Genomic DNA, 6429 nt, shown 5'->3' on the forward strand with positions numbered 1-6429 from the left:
TGTGATGTATTTTTAGTACTTTTGAAATTATTTCCTTTTTTCCGGAGTTTCTTTTGCACCGTATTGATTTTCATTGTTGTTTTCACACAATCTTGTACTGTAGACAAACGTGATATTTTAGCGTTCCACTGGAAGATAGCACGTATCTAAATAGGATCTGTGCAGTACATTTTACAGTAAAACCCCTCTAAACCAAACCCTGAAATAACCGAAAACCTGTAATGTCAGGTTTAATGTATTTCAAACCTGAGTAAACCGAGCACTTTTCTAAACCAACAAATTTTAGTCAAAAAGGGTTCGGTTTAGACGGGTTTACTGTACTAGCAATAAAAAACATTTATCAGTTACTCCCACCAGAAAGGACTGACAAGTAATAAATGAAAAAAAGAAAAGTGAAGATGTGATTGGCTGTCATAGCTGACTCGTGTAATTACTGAATGATAAATCCTTTACATCACTGACAATTTTATTTATGTTATAAACATTTTCATATTTACATCAGCTAAATTTTCCATTTTTCATACTAAATCACACTTGTCTGACATGTTTATGAATCGTCCTATTAAAATGTCGCCGTTGTTTCTCCAGTAGTCTCCCTTTTTTCTTTCAAAAAGAACAATGTTAAGAGCAAACTGCTACTTTATAATAACATGTGATATGCATGCATAAACCACGTGATCTTAAGATTAATTGGTTATTTTTCTTTGGATACAAGAAAAGCAACTAGATTTATCAAGCTTAACAAAATTAATGATTCTTTTAGTTTATTTTATATTTGTTTCAAATGGTACTTAATTTTGCGTCCATTTGGAAGTGAGTGGTGTATAACGCTTATGCAATGTAGGACACTTTCAATGCAAGTATAAATAAAAACTTGTAAAATGCAATACTTTTTATTCTTGGCTGTTTTCTTTTTTTTTTTTAAATATCTTTTAAGGTTGGGTGTACTTATGACATTACGAAAATGAATATGGCAAAAATGTCAAAGAAAAAACGACCACAATGGAATGAAAGATGTCAGCTCAAGGTCGTCCATCGGACTTCAATGAATGACGAAGAAATCCTCACACGACTTGGCAGGCTGCAGTTGGCCCCAAAAACAACATTTTACACATGAACAGCAAAAAAGTGCCTTCTATATACTCCAAGAACATGAAGTAAACTGGAAGTGAAAGCGAAAAAAGACATACAGAGGCCAGAAATTCATTCTTGACTCAGGACAGGCGCAAAAATGCGGTGGGGTTAAAGTACTTTTGCTGATCACAACCTTTTCAAAAACATATCTAACGTCGATCTTGGCAGGCTGCAGAAAAAATTAAACAAAAAAAAATTTAAGCAATATTCAGACAAACAATAATTAATTTTATCTATATTTCAGCGAATGGGTATAGCTATACCGATAAAAAAAATGAGCGAACGGTCAAGTCGTGGAATTAGAAAATCATAATTAAGAAAATGAATTCTTCTGATTTACAACTAGGACTTTGGCAAAGTGAATAACAGAATACGTTACACATTGTACAAAGAAGATTAATTATGCCAAAAAAAATTTTCTTGATATTTTGGTAAAATAAATAACAATCAGTTGGTTAAAAAGTTCAAAAGTTTGAAATTTTACAATTAATATTGCAAGGATTTTCTTGGCGAGGAGCTAGGTTGTTATGGTCCTATGCAAAGAAAAATTTAAGCCATGGTGCTTATGACAATCCTAGTACTAGTTTTTGAATGTTTAATTCTAAATATTATAAACGGCAAACATTCTAAAACATATCTTTCGATAACGTTTGTATAACGTCGTATGATGCAATCGAAATTATTTTAAAATCGAATGACAGAACTACTTAAAATAACAATATCTATAATTAATAGATACGAATTGAACTTCACGCATTCAATATAAAGTTACTTGATAAATAAACATTTTGTAAAAAGGTTTTAAAATCAATGCCCGGTGTCTTAATAAATCTGATATTGACATTATCCTGAAATCAATTTTCAACCGATCAGATTAATTTTTAGTGTTTTAATAAAACAAACAAACACACACACACACACATATAATCAAGTCTAAACTACACCCCAACTCTATAATCGATGCAAATTTGGTCGCTCCCTCAGCGGGATTCGAACCCCTTCTCTTCTCTGACATATATGGCAACACAACCTGCATTTAGTCCAACGCTCTAGACCACTCGGCCATATATAAACATAGCTTTCGTTAATATATATATTTGTTGATCGTAATTTAGATTGGTATGTTCACATGCATTAAAACGTTACAGTTTAAAGACAGGATTAAATGAAATTTGGATGACATATAAAGTATTAAGTATTGTGATGATACACAAATTTGTCTTGACATTTATATTCGATTTTATCGTACTTATATGTTAAAATTGATTATTTCCGATTAATCGATCATAAAATAAATTGATAAATTTTCGAAATCGATTAATGGTATCATAAAGCCCATTCCATAACTAATATTATATGTGTTGTCACGTTAATAAACGGGAAAATCAGAGCAAAACTAGCGTATTCTACTTTTATGTATCATTTTAGTCTATACTATTATAGATCTTACCTGAATGTTAGATACATTTAGTTATTGAGCTTGATGCTTTAGCAATTTACATGGTTGTATTTATTAAAAACATAAAACCTTCCACCTGACAATGACAATGCAACCACATAAAACTTTCGTATAAAATATATATTAATTTTATGATGCATTAATAGCCTCGGTTTTGAGACTATTCATCTTATTGGGAAAAAATGAATAAGAATTTAGCCTTCAGGATAAAAATATCATGTATTGTGACGAAGTGAAATGAAAGTTCAGATTGTGAATAATTAACCTATTAATTTCAATTTCATAATTTAGGCATCTACCTGCAACCGGATCACACAAACTAAGAAAATTCAAAATTTACTTTTACAATTTCATTGCCTCCAAATGGATGTTCTTTCATGTCTAGTATACATTAATTTAAACTCCAATAGAAACACAATAAAAAAATTTTCAACGAACTGCTTTCTGCATTATAGTTATTATCTTAAGAGGGTAGACCTGGGGTAAGGGACATAACTCTTGAAATCAGTGATATGTTTGCAACATATTCAATTTCACAAAAGCCTATCAAGATTTCATTTGATATAGAATGAAATTATTCCAAGTTACTGTGATGCTTAGATGAGATTGGTATAAAATGTTTTACATAAACGATCCAGTGATTCATAAGAGTAATATCCCATACCCTAGTTCTATCTCCTTAAATTCTTCAAAATCGAACAAAATGTCGTAGGTAAGAAACGCTTTTTATGTAACTCCATATATCTAATAGCAATAATGGCAATAAAACTATCATCGGATCCGTAACTAACACCCATTGCTTTACAATCAAACGAATAATACCTCAAACGGACACACACAAAGACCGTCGAATTTCAAGCCTATTTCTATATGAGCTAAATGACCTTCCGTTGATATACCATGGTATTGTTGTCAAATCGTTAAGAATAGGATTTTGTTTTGGTATTAAACTTGATTCGCTCATATGGTCTTTACATACAAATTATTAGCAGTTTTTGGAATGACAGGGTTTGTGTCCTTATTGTATGAAATATGATGTACCATGATTCTCAACCCCGCATTGGATGAATTGGGATTGCTTTTACACACGATTGGGACATAACTGTTATAGGTTTAAAATGGTCTGCCGTTCGCATGTCAGTTAACTGCTAGGAGTCCTTACTTTGTACATTTGTGTAATTTATATTTAGTTTCTTTACTTTCTTTGTAACGAGGGATTCAGACCTTTTTGAACTGATTTTAGGTGTTTTTTTATTGTGTTATATTTTTTCTACAGTAGCCAGTTTTTAAAGGGAGGTTGTGATCACGCAAAAGTACAAAAACCCTGTCGTATTTTAAGCCTGTCCCAAGTCAAGAATTTCTGGTCCCTGTATTTGTTTCGTTTTCATCTTGAGTTATTTTTTATGTTCCTTGAGTATATTGGGGCAACTATTTAGCTATACCTTTATATAATGATGTTTTGGGGCCGGCTGCCCTGTGGTATGAGGGTTTCATCGTCGTTCATTGAAGACAAATTAGTGGCCATTGGCTGATATGTTCATACCCGGTGAGGTTGTTGTCTCTATGACATATAAATCATAATTATTTCCGTTATATATCCACATCAGTGTCGTCTTGTTCTCGTTTTATCCACTTTCTTACAAAGTCCTCCACAGCATCCACAAGAATTTTATTTAAAGTTATAATTCCAATTTACGGACCTTACGGAGGGATTCGTGTTCTATTATGTTAAAATGACGTGACCGAAAGACCAAATTTATAAACATTGCAAGAAAAGTCACGTGGTTTACCTTTGAAATAAAGCGTAATGTAACAGTTGTTTTCCCTTTCTTATATCTATATTCTCCATTGTTAAAAATAGAAAAAGAAAATATTGATCAAAACTGCCCTTTCGGTATGCCGTAAATGTGTTTCATGGAGTCAGAGTTTCTCTGATAAGTAGCATTCAAACCAAATATTTGGACAGATCAAAATTTAAATATAAAATGTATTCAAGAAGAGGTAAATAAAAACATAACAAATAGAGTAATAGGAAACTGAATCAACCACTTAAAAGAGAAAGCTTAGTGCAATATCGAAAATGAAACATCAGCGTTGGCGTTTTCAAAATGTTGTAATACTGATTATTCGAATCCACCCTTAGAACTATGTTAAACATTAACAATGTCTATCAAGTGCTTGAAATATTGTGGAAGTTTCCACGTTCAAAACTCGACGGGGTATATATTTTTTAATTCCAATAGATTTCAAATAGATTGACCATGAAACTATATAATGTCTACTATTTACAAAGAAATTAGCTTATCAAGAACATACAAAGTGCCACATTTGGCTATGAAAGGAAACCTGCAAAACGTCAGTTTCGTGCTTTCCTAGTTTTTACGAAGAACAGCCGCATAGACATCTTTAGAAGGCTTCTGTTCGGAAGAATTTCTACAAAACTTATGTTTTTCTTGTAGCCACATGAATTCTTTTATATATTCAAACTTTTCTTTATTCTTTAAAAAAAAATAGTTTATTATTTTTTTTCGGAGAACGGTTTGGTAAAAATGTGATCAATACACAAGGTATACTGCATATATCTCACTATTTTAACAGTGAATATGTTTTTTGTTATAATAATATCTGTTAGAACAAACGGTACAATTTCGTGAATACTTAATTGGTCATTAACTTAAATTGTTATTTGACGTGAATTAAAGTGATAAACACATGTTCAACATTCGTGAAACCCATAGACTGAGAATATTAAAAAATATGAAGAAACTAGTCATATTAGATTCGAAATAAACAACGGAAACTATATGTTATCATGGTTTTACCATGGGCTGGTCATTCATTTAACCCGTCGCTATTGCTTAAATAAACACTAATCATTAGTTGAATTTAGTATTGTTTCATAATGTTTAAAGAAATGTTATGATAATTCTTTTTCAAGAAAATGTGAAAATTATCAACATACGGATTTGTTCCGTGTACGAAAGATAAAAGTATAAACTATTGCCATAAAATGCGCATCTTAGTTTCAGTAGCAGTTGTTAGTTTACGCTAATTAGTCATGATTCTCCATAATAATAACACAACTTATCATTTTTAATATTTATTTTCAACTTGTGTAGATAGTTCAATATTTATATGGATACCATTTGATATATTTAAATCATAGTTGACGTAAAATGATATCACATTTAAATACAATAGTTTAAACCTTATATGTCGCATAATTAATGTACTCATTACGATTTAATAAAAATCATTAAAAGTGGGTCCATGTAGAAACCAGGCATTTCCTATTATATGGATGGCACATGGTAAAGTTCATCTCACCGATTTTTTGTTGTTCTTATGTAATGTTTATATCATATTTATGCCCAATAGTATGCATTTTTTTAAATTGACAATGGATGAATCAGAAAATGATTTTAAAGACCCCTCAGAAAGCAACAATATTTTGCACAAAATATAAGAGTTATCTCACTTTTAAAATGATTTTCAATGCTTTCTATTTTATTTTTTTCTTTAACATTTGCAGTTAATCAAAACCTTACATTTAACTTTGAAAAAGGATGCGTTTGAGAAATGAAATAGATGATTTAAAAAAAAAAAACGAAATTTGTCACGTGCAACCTACTGCCTGGTTTTTGAATGGATTCCTTTTAAAGGTAAAATGTCTGATTAATTTGACGGTTCTTTAGTTTATCAGAAATATAGCTATTTCAAATCCAAAAAGATTAAAAATGGGACTTCATCTTTTGGATTACTAAACTAAGACTAAAATGTTTCTAGTAACACAGGAAAAAAGTGTTAAAAATCTTAAATGTTTTCATACTTTTTTC

Source organism: Perna viridis, chromosome 5, assembly GCF_037379345.1.
Source record: "Perna viridis isolate PV_CMFRI_1.1 ecotype Kerala chromosome 5, ASM3737934v1, whole genome shotgun sequence".
NCBI classification, from domain to species: domain Eukaryota; kingdom Metazoa; phylum Mollusca; class Bivalvia; order Mytilida; family Mytilidae; genus Perna; species Perna viridis.